This window comes from Athene noctua, chromosome 1, assembly GCF_965140245.1.
Source record: "Athene noctua chromosome 1, bAthNoc1.hap1.1, whole genome shotgun sequence".
Taxonomy (NCBI): Eukaryota; Metazoa; Chordata; class Aves; order Strigiformes; family Strigidae; genus Athene; species Athene noctua.
Window position 1 is genome coordinate 219,320,282 of NC_134037.1, and position 11,798 is coordinate 219,332,079.

The 11,798-nt window shown below is 37.6% G+C and overlaps 1 protein-coding gene across 3 annotated transcripts in view; it reads right to left on the reverse strand.

Moving 5' to 3' along the window:
- LMO7 (LIM domain 7) overlaps positions 1-11,548 on the reverse strand; it is a 95,968-nt gene extending 84,420 nt beyond the window's left edge. Inside the window, exons 1-2 of one of the 3 annotated variants that reach the window (XM_074911948.1) lie at positions 11,479-11,548; positions 7,863-7,932 (exon numbers count right to left, since the gene is read on the reverse strand). The gene's annotated coding sequence lies outside the window, so the exon portion shown is untranslated. The remainder of the gene's footprint in view (positions 1-7,862; positions 7,933-11,478) is intronic. The other 2 variants (XM_074911958.1, XM_074911968.1) reach the window with 2 other exon arrangements.
- Between the last annotated feature and the right edge of the window lie 250 nt (positions 11,549-11,798).

Consider the following 11,798-nt stretch of genomic DNA (forward strand, 5'->3'; position numbering starts at 1 on the left):
TCTTACGAGGTTTACATGGACCCATTTTACTAGCTTGTCCAGGTCTCTTAGGCTTGTCAACCACACCACTCAGCTTGGTGTTATCTGCAAACTTGCTGAAGGTGCACTTGATCCCACTGTCTGTGTCACTGATGAACATATTAAACAGTGCTGGTACCAGTACAGACCCCTGAGGGACACCACTTGTCAATGATCTCCGTCGGGACATTGAGGCGTTGACCACTACCCTCCAGATGCAACCTCCAATACAATTCCTCATCCACTGAACAGTCCATCCATCAAATTCAGATCTCTCTAATTTAGGGAGAAGGATGTTGCAGGAGACTGTTAAAGGCCTTACAGAAGCCCACACAGTCGACATCTGTAGCTCTTCCCTTGTCCACCGATGTAGTCACTTCATCACAAAAGGCCACTAGGTGGGTCAGGCAAGACTTGCCCTTTGTGAAGACATGCTGTTTGTCTTGAATCACATCCCTGTCCTCCATGTGCCTTAGTATAGGTTCTGTGAGGATCTGTTTCATGATATTCCCAGGCACAGAGGTGAGGCTGACAGGTCAGGAATTCCCAGGGCCCTCCTTTCCACCCTTTTTAAAAATAGGTGCAGTATTTCCCATTCCCCCCAAATATCTTGCTTCCCAAAAGAAAAAGGAAAATAACACTTTTGGGAAATTTGTTACCTGCAGCATAAAAAGGATATTGAATGAAAAGAGGTGATTACTACTACTAAAGAGGAAACTGACCTCATTTCTGCCGTCTGAAGCGCTCCTGAGTCTTTATTAAATGTATAGGATGACTTATAAATGAGAGCACACATTGGATGCAGGGCATGAGTTCTGAAAGCGGATATAGTCTGACACTTTCTCCCCCTTCCTTTTCAGTTTTAGACATACTGAAGTTATAAGTCACAAGAAACACCAACTGCTATCATAAAACAAAAACCTCTGCTCAAGTAAGGATTATACAAGTAACTAGAAGTCTCTTAAAATACTTGTCTTTCTGTATTCCCCAACAACTTGCTGAGCATATTAATCTGGAAAACAAGCAATGATGCCTCTTTAACTTTGTTTACACATTAAAATTAATCACCTCCTCAGGAAATGACACGTATCATCTTGTGCCTTGCCTTATGAAAAGCAATACCAGACTAATCAGCTTCCAGGTGACTAGGACTTACGCAATTCCACTCTTCGCAGCAGTGCTGTGCATGCACTCACCCCATACTTCTGAATTTACAGTCCACAGACAAATCAAAATCCCAAGACCCAGGTCAGCCATGAGAGAGGGTGATGGAGGCAGGGCTCGAGGCAGAGCTCACAGGTGCTGCATTAGCTGTGATGCATTCTGGTCCTCATCAAAAAGGTGACTAAACCTTCAGAAGAAAAAGCAATGTTCCACACTCAGTAATACTCCCTCATCACTGAAAAAAATAAAAAGGTTGGATAAGCAAACAGAGCACGTCAAATGGTTATCAGCTCATTAGCAAGCTCCTGACCAAAATTTATGAGGCTATTTCCTATGAGTGTTTTTGAACACTGTTAGTTGCTGCACAACCAGCAACCCATCTGGGTTTGGGCCTTTATTTTTTGGTGTTTGGTAGCAAAGCAAAGAAAACAACAGCAGCTTTTACATAACTTAGTTCACGCTTTTGTGTATTTGCCCTTCCTCATTTGCCATGAAGAATAGAAAGGAGGAGAAGTCCTCTCATACTCATTTCTCATATCAGACAAGCTACTATTAATATTACTAATGTAGACCATACTAGGCAAATTCACAGAACAGGAGTTCAATATTTAAAAATTCAAATTTTTTTAAAAAAGAATAAAAAATAGAAGAAGGAGGAAAGCATGGACCGATAAAGCACGAGGAGGTGAACAGCAGGAGAAATTTTCAGTATGCAGTCAGAAATTTTCAGTATGAAGGAATGAACTTTGGAAGTAGAGTTGCTTTGAAAAAAAACAGATTCTTTTAAAAATTAAAATAAAACCTCTCACATTAATATTACCATCAGGTTTTTTAAATTAATTGGAAAACATAACTAATTTGATTTTAAGTAATCTGGAGAAGGTACTTTGTAGCCAAGGCCTAAATAAAATATACAACTGAAAATCTTCACTTTGCAAGTGTGGATTTTACCAGAAAAATTGTTTTAAAAGTGTCCTATAATAAAGTCAAAATGTCATCTGCATGCCATTCCCCTGCAACACAGAAAAAAAAAGCCCTGTCAAGAAAACTTTCCCACAGTAAAGGAAATTTTGGCCAGCTCTACTTGATGACAAGAGATAAGGAAATACCAGGGCGGTTCCACGGTTTGCAAAGTGTTAGGTACAAAGGCTCAGGAAAAATTTTTTTAATGGCAACGTTTTTATCTTCTCCACCCCTGTCTTTATTTCCTCTTTCATTTTGGTATAGCTCTCTTTTGTATTTCTCCCTTCTTACCTTTGTTATTCCCTGCTTTCCTGGTGTAAGAGGTATGTGCCCATGATCTCTGTAACAAAGTGACTCTCCCCCACTATTTGAGGTGGTTGTCTTGGTGCAAGTAGAATTAATACCTTCTCATACATTAAAGAAGTAAATTATAGAAGGTAGTGGTGTACCATTAGATTCCATTAAAGAGAGGGAATGATGTTTGTGTAGCACTTGTCAGAAGGGCATGCTGAGCCTTGGTGAACCAGGAAGATAAGCATTTGAAAAATCCTGCCTGGAAAACTATCAAGACACTCTTCACCATAAAGGAAACCTAAATCCCCACTAGATCAAAAAAATTCCACTCTACAGTATTTCACATGCTCACATTCAAACCTGGGACTGTCTAGAGATGCGCCTTTATTCTCTTGTGTGAAAGGGAAGCAAAAGTTCCCCAAAAAATCCCTCTGCCAAAGCTCAATGAAGATGACATTTGGTGATAATATTAAGTCAGCACTCACATTAGAGAGTGGGAGTTAGCAAGTTCTCTACTTGTTGAAATGGAGGACCAACTTCAAAAAGAAAGTGCTAATGGAATTTCATTTACAATTCTAAAAACCTAATAGTTTTCTTCTGTCCTGTGGTTTGAGCGAAGCCCTCACATCTCTGATGTGATGAAACACTTCCCAACCACAGAGCAAAGCACTTCCATCTTACTCACAGGAGCTGCAAGGAAAGATAGATGGTCTTGGAACAACCAAATCAGTACGTTGCAAGGCAAGGTTCTCATTAGCTACCACTCTCCAAAGGAGATATCAACGCTAACTCTGAAATTGCTTCACCACCTGGTCTCAGATGGAAACTTACTTCAACTAAAATTTTGCCTTGCTACAGTTATTTATCCTGAGAAATGAGCAATGTATTAATCTGACAGTTATCTTGAGCTTGCATATACTACACAGAACTCATTCATCTTCCTGCTGTCCCATGATGTCTTATGACTTCCAACCCGGTTCATGATTCCCTCTGCATTCAGCCAACTGAGTTGGAAATGTGAGGTTTCTGGGGAACAGCAGTGCTGCAGGCAGAGATGCGCCTTAAAATGCTCTGTAAAGCCTTGTTGGAAGACACGTTGTCAGACCACAAAGTCCTCCCCCTTGTGTGATTATATCCAAACCATCTCACATACTGGGATTCAAGCTCAAAAGTCTGTATTTATTAAGAACCAGGTTTTCTCTGGGTTTGCTTTTGCTAAGCATTCATTTTATTTCCACCACCCCCCAAGGACTCTAAGCAAAACATTTTGCAGGATCTGAACTCAGCAAGATTTATCAATTTGAGTAATTTTCTTTAAATTACATCTCTGTTTCACAAGTGTATTTTTAAGGCAGACTGTGTAATGAAACCCCAGCTTCCACAATCATCTGACCTTTCAGTTACCCTTACCATGTCCCCCAGAAATGCCAGAGGGCTTCAGGAACAGATACTCTGTGCTGGTTGGCTTGTCTGCTCTGCTCTACTTGGGAAAATATATGCATTGCTCTTCACACAAACTGTATTTCAGGCAGTTTGAAAGATAAGCAGAAATTAAATTTTCATTTTCCAGAAACTGTTTTAGTGCAAAGGTTTTAAACAAATCTTGGGGTTGTTTTTAAAAACAACCAAAATGAAAGGAAACAAACCAAAGAGTCAACTCCCTTGCCCCTACAGGAAACATACAGGGACATCACTGTCTCTGAAATCTGCCTGGCACTGTTAAAGATCAACCTGCAGCAACAGGCATATTTTGCAACGACTGCTGGAGTTGGTCCTTTGCACCCTGCAGACAGCATGCCTCATTGCTCAGGAAACCATCTCAAGAGCTACACAGATGCTTCTTTGGTCACCCATCTTTGACCACAACTTCCCTGTAACTGCTCCGGTACTTCCCATAACCCCAGAGAAGCAGTTCTTTTTTTTTCCCCAAACTGGAACATACATGAGTAAATAAACATGGCTAAGACAATGGCTAGATCTCACCCAAACCATGAAATGTATGTGCCTCCAAAGAGAAACGGAGCAGCCAGGCTGCAGCAGTAAGCTGCTAGATGGAGATTAAGTTATGGTTGGGTCCAACTCTCCTTCCCAAAGAGTTTTAATAAACCCTTCCATGCAAGCTGCAGTCCAGCCTTCCTGCACCATGCTAAACTAGGGATAAGTTTAATCAATTTTTTAAGTTTACCTAGTATCAATTCAGCATTTTTTGTTTACTGAATGCCAAGTTTCATTTCAGTATTTAACCACCAAAACACATGGATTTATTTATCCATTCCACCATGATTATACCTGAACTACTGCAATCCACAGCCAAAAATCGCTAGACAGCAGTATAGTCAAAGGTCAAAGCTAAGACTTATTTTCAGTTGTCTAAAATATGCTTGGAATTAAGGTGATCCTGCTAATATAAATACCGTATTAGATTTTATGATCATTAAGGTGTCATAAAAGTAAGTATGACATAACAAATTAGTAACACTTAATTTTAAAAAAAAGTACTTCATCCTAACTCCATACAAAAAAGTATAGCACACAATACTCCATATAAACCAGAACATTTCATTATTCATACAGTCTTTCACTTTGTATTTTAGTCAATAAATTTGTTTTTAAAATAACCATGAAGTCAAAGAAACTCTATAATGAAACCCTTCTGGAGATTCAGCCAAAGATGCCTGTTGAGCACTGAGTATTTCTGTACTGCTGAAAAAAACCAACCCTGACAAGTATTTTAAGTAAACACAAAGCTTAAAAAACACAGTTATATCGAAGTCAAATATATTAACTCCCTATAGAACAAAACCAAGCCTGAAGAAATTCCTGAAGAAAAAAAAAAACAACAAAACCAAACCCAACCACAAAAAAAGGAAAAAAGAAAGAAGATATCTTTTAAAGCATTTTTTTTCTTCTGATAACCAGACTACCACAAGTGTTAAGAATATGGGTTTGTTGTTTCCTTTTAATCAGAAAAACCAGGAGGGAAATGGATGCTAGTTTCCCAATGCTGAATGCATAAAATGTTTTAGAAATGGACTTGAGAATATGAGTCTAGAGGACCATGGAGAGGAGCTGTAGAAAGAACATGATGAAAAGATCTTCAGATTACAGGATACGCAAGACTGAAATTCACGTTGCAGCATCTGTTTATCCTTTAGGAAAAAAAAAAAGCCATCTCTTGAAGTTAAAAACTCCATATGGTTTAAAAAACCAAAACCAAACCCAAACAGAAATAATTCCCCCTACCAACACCAACTTCTCCATCTCATAAAGGCCTGGTGGGGAGCATTTAATGAGAGACTGAAAGACACCGGAAACAGCAGAAGTGAGAGTCATAGAAGTATCTATATGGAGCCACACAAAACAATATCTAGAAGCAGATTTGTGGGAGAAGAAACTTGCAAAAAATTAAAATATTTCTAGAACATGGCAAGCAAGCCTATCACCCAATTTCTTAGTAAGCTCTTTCCATCTCTAAATCCTGTGGTTCATCAGCTACAATATCCCGAGTCTGTCAGGTACCAATGCTTTCTTTTCTATAAATACACAAACCTATCATTTTTAGTTTGAGTTTTACATGCCAGGACGACAGCTGGGCTCTTCAAAGCTAGTCTAACTGAGCACATTGCTCTCAAGTCTGGGAAAATACATCTCCCCTCCCACCATTGCCATCGCAAGCACCATCTTCTGAAACCCTCACATTACAGCCCTCAGTCATGATCTTCTGAAACGGAAGTATTTATGTAAAAATCTTTTCCATCGGTTAACACAAAACATCAGCTCTGTCTCAATGACTATCTTCAAGTGGTATTTTAACAGTACCACTGGATGATTTTGGTTTACAAGAATCATTCAATCATTCACCCTTGCTCCCCTTTCCTTTATTTTTGAAGGCTTATAGGAACTAAAAACAATTTGAAGAAACAATAATACACTACAAGTAAAATATAACTACATGCCTAATGAATGCTCCAAATTTTTGAATCTAGAAGAAAAAAATGCATGTCAAAATGAGAGTTATTACAGTTATGATTCAAGACAACAATTAAGTCACCACAAAAATGAAATCTATCCTATGGTTTTCTGGTTTGGATCAAATGGCTACTTCAGAGGCCATTTAGACAATCAAACTGCTGATAGAAGAACTGTGCTGCCCTCCCCAGAAAGATTTTGGTTTAATTTTAATTCTTTTTGGATGCCTCATGGGAAAAGAATGTGCAGCACTTGTTATTCACCAGTCTAATATCCTGGGCTCTTCTGGGACAAAGGCAACCAATAGTTTTTACATTCATTTGATGTGGAAATGACTTTTCGCAGCTTGTGCAATAATATATGGCAAGTTAACCCAATCTTAAGACCTCTGGCCAAGTTAACTACACTTTTTCTCTAAAGAGATATACATTTTGGCCAGCAAAGGCAGATGTTTTGTTGGCTCATCCCATTAAAACATATAAATACAAATGTCTAGAGATGTTTTGCATTCTACTCCTATTAAGAATTCAGGTAACTTTCCCTAATGTTGAGATTGTATGTTTACCATAAAGTGGGATCTTCTTGTTACAGGAATCATGTATATGTCCCTGTCTTGGTCTTAAAAGACCTTGGGCCTTTTAAGATGAGGCTAATAGTTCTAGTGACAGAACTAAGTGGCCTAGATACCCTAGTGACATGAACAGCCAACAAGACTTTTGTAGGAAAAAAATATGAAGAAAAAAAAAATATTTGAATTTGTTTACCTACAGTTTCTGAGTCTAAATAGCTACAAAATTTATCTTACCGTCTCTGACCAGCAAGTTTGCCAGGCAGTATACAGGAAATCTTTTCAATTTCCTGTGAAAATGATTACATGTATCTCCCCTCTTGCACTTCCTGTCCCCCTGCCTCACCAACATGGTTTACAGCCAAAACATTGGCAAATCCCTCAACTGAAGCCTGAAGAGAGATCTTTGCATCTTCAGAGTTATTTTAATGCAACCTAAGCTTTGCTGTGGGTGGGAAGAAGCAGATTCTAGAAATACTCCAGTTATACAGAACATTTCCCAGTCTACCCATTCCCTAATAAAGGGTCATCTGAAGTGGGTTGTGAATATAAAATAGGATGGTGGCCTTTAAATAAAGAGAAGTAACACTATATAGGCTTGTACCCAGGAACCATCAGTGGTTGATACATCTGGGGATGATGAAGCTTCACACAGTGACAAGCTGATTAAAGTTACAGATCCAAATCACAGAATAGGTAACCTTTGCAGTCTAAGAACACATATAAATGGTACAATTTTAAACAAAAATGGGAATAGAGCTGAAATTTTGAAAACAGTAGGTTTTTTAGTAAGACCATGTAAAAACAATAGGTAAGAGTGCATTCACCAAAAACAAAGAGAACTTGGTGTCATACCCCAGATATTACATTTGGTGTCATTACTTACCAAGCCAGCTATTGGAGTTGGCAGACGATTGATCTTCTTAATGATGCCAGGTTTGATCTTGTTAATCAAACTAAAAAGAAGTCATATGATTTTCTGTTACATAATCAACTTTATTTAAGCATGAGTATAAATGCTTATGAAGAAACACTCTGTATATAGTCCTAACTTATATGACTTGAACCCAAGTAAACTTGAATCTATTAACACCCCCTTAATTGTTTTTAAAATCAGTTTTCCAAGAAGTGACAAGCAACAACAGACTGTGGAAGCAAAAATGGGATAAGTCATACCACATTAAAAAAAAAAAAAAAAATTGAGGGAATGGCAAAGAGAAAATGCCTGAGTAGGCATAGGCAGAAATAGATCTGTGTTTCTACTGTGTGGATGGTGATGTTAATCAGATTCAAATTTCCCATGTAGAGATTTTCTTCACATAAAATTTCTGATGTTAAAAATATATCAGAATATTAATTTTCAGAGTTCATTGTGAAAGCACCGATACTACTTTAAGTGTAAGAAATGAACTCACATTTTCGTAACGCTATCAAGCCTAGTATGATATGTGCAACAATCATTTTTGGCACATATATTTCACACATGCAAGTCATTTACAGTCTCAGCCAGAAGAGATTGTGCCTCATATCACTCTCACTTTATATAAGATTCATAACTAAACTGAGAAGATAAGACAGACTAACACATCACTGTTGAATACACAAGCCCCAGTGCATACCTCTGCATTGGGGTTCTGCAGTGAGGATAAGGCACAGAATTCCTTCTACCTTTATACCCAGGTTTTCAGTCACAGAGGTAGGGTAATACTGTGGTTCACCAAATACAAACTAGACCACAAGATCAACACAGAGCAGGGACCTCAGGACACCCTGCAGACTTCATCTGCTTATATACCTTTGAAGATTTTGGACTTGCTCCCTCTTCTTGTTGCTGCTTGTCTGGCCAGACCCTTTACCCCACAAAGCATCAGCAAGGTTTTGTGATCTACCCACGCTAATGCAGAGTCAGGATCTGAAGTTTAAAACTCAGGCAGCAAATGTATTTCAAAAACAAAACACAAAAAACGGAGGATAGATTTCTAAGTGCCCGAAGAAGAAAAAATGATGGCTGCAGGTCCTGAGATTTTTCAACTGCATTAAGGTATTTACTAAACAAAATACATTTGATGACTTTTACACACACACACACACACACACAAAAGAAGTGATCTATTGAGGTGGAATTAAAAAAAAAAAAAGATTGGGTTGTGTCTCCCCCCTTTTTTTTTAATCTTGCAAATCCATAACTTTTATTTGCTTTATTGTGCTTAAGAACATGAAGTAGCATGTGATCAGGAAAACTTTAGAGACTTTCTTCCTCTAATATATACACAGGAGATCTGGTTAAATGTAAAAGGTTTTATTTTGTCAGCTGCTGATCAGACAGTCAACATGCCTACTTGGTCATTAAGAAGGCCAAATGAACCAGCTGGACTGCTACAGAAATATGTAGTGCAAGTATAGGTCTTACTTGCTACAGTTTAAGTCAAATATACTATCTCCAGAGACAATGTATCTATGGACACTAAATTAGCTATGTCACATGTGAACCAAGGAAATAGACCACGTCATGTCTAGTTTGCCTCAATTGTTTAAGATCTTGCACTTTATTACTTAGATGAAAACTGGACATCTGAAAACCCTTCCCATCTTGCTCTTCGTTGTTTCCACAGAATTTCTATGAAAATCACTTCTCTCTGTACTTCATATATGTCAAATTTAAAATTATGACACAGGAAGACAGCTATATGATTTAGTGCAACATAAAGAGGCATCTTTTGCTTTAAAGAAAGTTGTATGCCTCCTAAGTCAAGCTGCTCAGCTGAAGAAATTACAGGATGTTTTTCTTCCATATGGCTATTAATTACAGATAAATTTAACTGATTTGCATTTGGCAGATGGAGGCTCGTATTCTTTTGCCAAATAAGCATCAACAATGAAGATATCAGAGGATTAGAATATATCAGTTCACTGCCAATTATTAAAGACACTATTTAAAAGTTACAGCTGAATGCAAATACACACATCCCACTACATACATACCTGAAAAAATACCTTCTTATTAAAAGTAGGAACTATTTCTATTACCACATTCAGTCTAGTTAACATTTGTTTACTTAAATAGTGAAAATACAGTGTCCATCTCTACAACAGCATTCCAAATGAACCAACTCCCCCATATCATGAAGATAACTGCAGAAGCAACAACTAGCAAAATAGACTGGATGGGTAAAGGGCCCTAAGAGAAAAATAAAGGCAAGGACAGAAAACACAGTAATATTCACAGAATGGAAAATGCAGAAACGTTGCCTTTTTGCATTTGCTTTGGTTATTTTTGATATATAGTAAAAAAAAAAAAATACCAAAAACAACTAAACCTTTATAAATATTTTCTAAAAGTTAGCTTGGCTGAACTGATTTTAGAGTGGCTCTGAGATTTGAGATATTTTTTTCAAATGTCCCAGGTAGTCCCCCAATGAGATTTCTCTCTTACTGGTGTTCTAATGACATTTACACCTGCCATTCCTTAAAATTCTAAGGGATTAGCACCGCTTCCAGTCCTGTAAATCTGTTCCAGTAAGTACAAAGCCAATTACAGATATGTGAAAGAGACCTGACGAGTGGATATTTTACACCTCTGACTCAGTCTAGCAACGAAACCAGACAAGTCCCATTATTGCCAAGCCTATAATATATAAGGAAGCTTTTTAGAGGAAGCACTCCAGAAAAAGCTGAGGTCAGAGTCTGTTGTCGAAAATAATAACTAAGTCAGTCCACATAGTACAGAAACCTGGACTGCGTGCACACACACGACAACATGTTTCTGTTATGTTGAGACCAAATCCATTTGCTTTTATCATCCTAAAGTATTTGCTGTTTTGAAAAAAAGTTTTTTATAAAGCGTGCCAAAGCACTTCCAATAGATTCTAGAGATACATGCATGTAACCATAAGAGCAGTATTAGTAAGTCACAGACACATGAAATCAAAGGTCTCTCCGCTATCTTTAATTTACAATTTTGTAAAATTAACTTCTGAAATGTAGTACTTTTAAAAACCTCTCTGAGTGTAAAGTTCTCTGGTAGGAAGAGGTAGCTTTCAGGATTCAGAGAACAACTGTCAGAATTTACAAAGATTTCTTATTGCTGTGTGGTGATGGGCGAGAAAAACCCAAACCGCAACAACAGGGGATATAACTGCTAACAGTGAGTGCCTTGATCCCAGCCATGACCACGCCACAAGCGGAAGAGAAAGCCTGGCGATACCATGAGTATAACAACCAATAAAACAGATCAGCTGGCCAGAGGATCAGCATGACCCTTTTGCTAACAAACAAGGAAGTATGTAAGACAACATATGAAACACAGATATATTGAAAGATGATGTTTGAAAGCTGTTCTACCTTCCTACAGCAAACAACAGGTATTAAAAAAAAACCAAAGATAATTACTTATTACATAATATTTTTGGTATTAAAAAAAAAAAAAATTCATCAGCCAGCAAGGAAAGAGGACAACTGATGTTAATCTGAAGGATTTTTATAATTGGTCAGTCAATACTCACTCGCACAACAGGACTCCGTTTTCCAGAGCTGCTCGAAAGTCTTTGGTTCCAAAGCTTTTCCCAGTAACTGTCTATAAAAATTAGAATTGGGAGTTAATTAGACACACACAAAATCACGACCAGCAAGAGTATATCTAAGAAGTACTACAAACCCAAATATTTTCAATTCAACACTTAATACATAATATCTATTATTTTCTTATATTAATTTCAAAATAAATAAGTATTTAAGAAACCAATTCTTTATGCCTCAAAAGAAGCCAGATCCAACATCTTCTAGTAGTTTCTTCTAGTATAAATCAAATCTTCAATGAAATTCT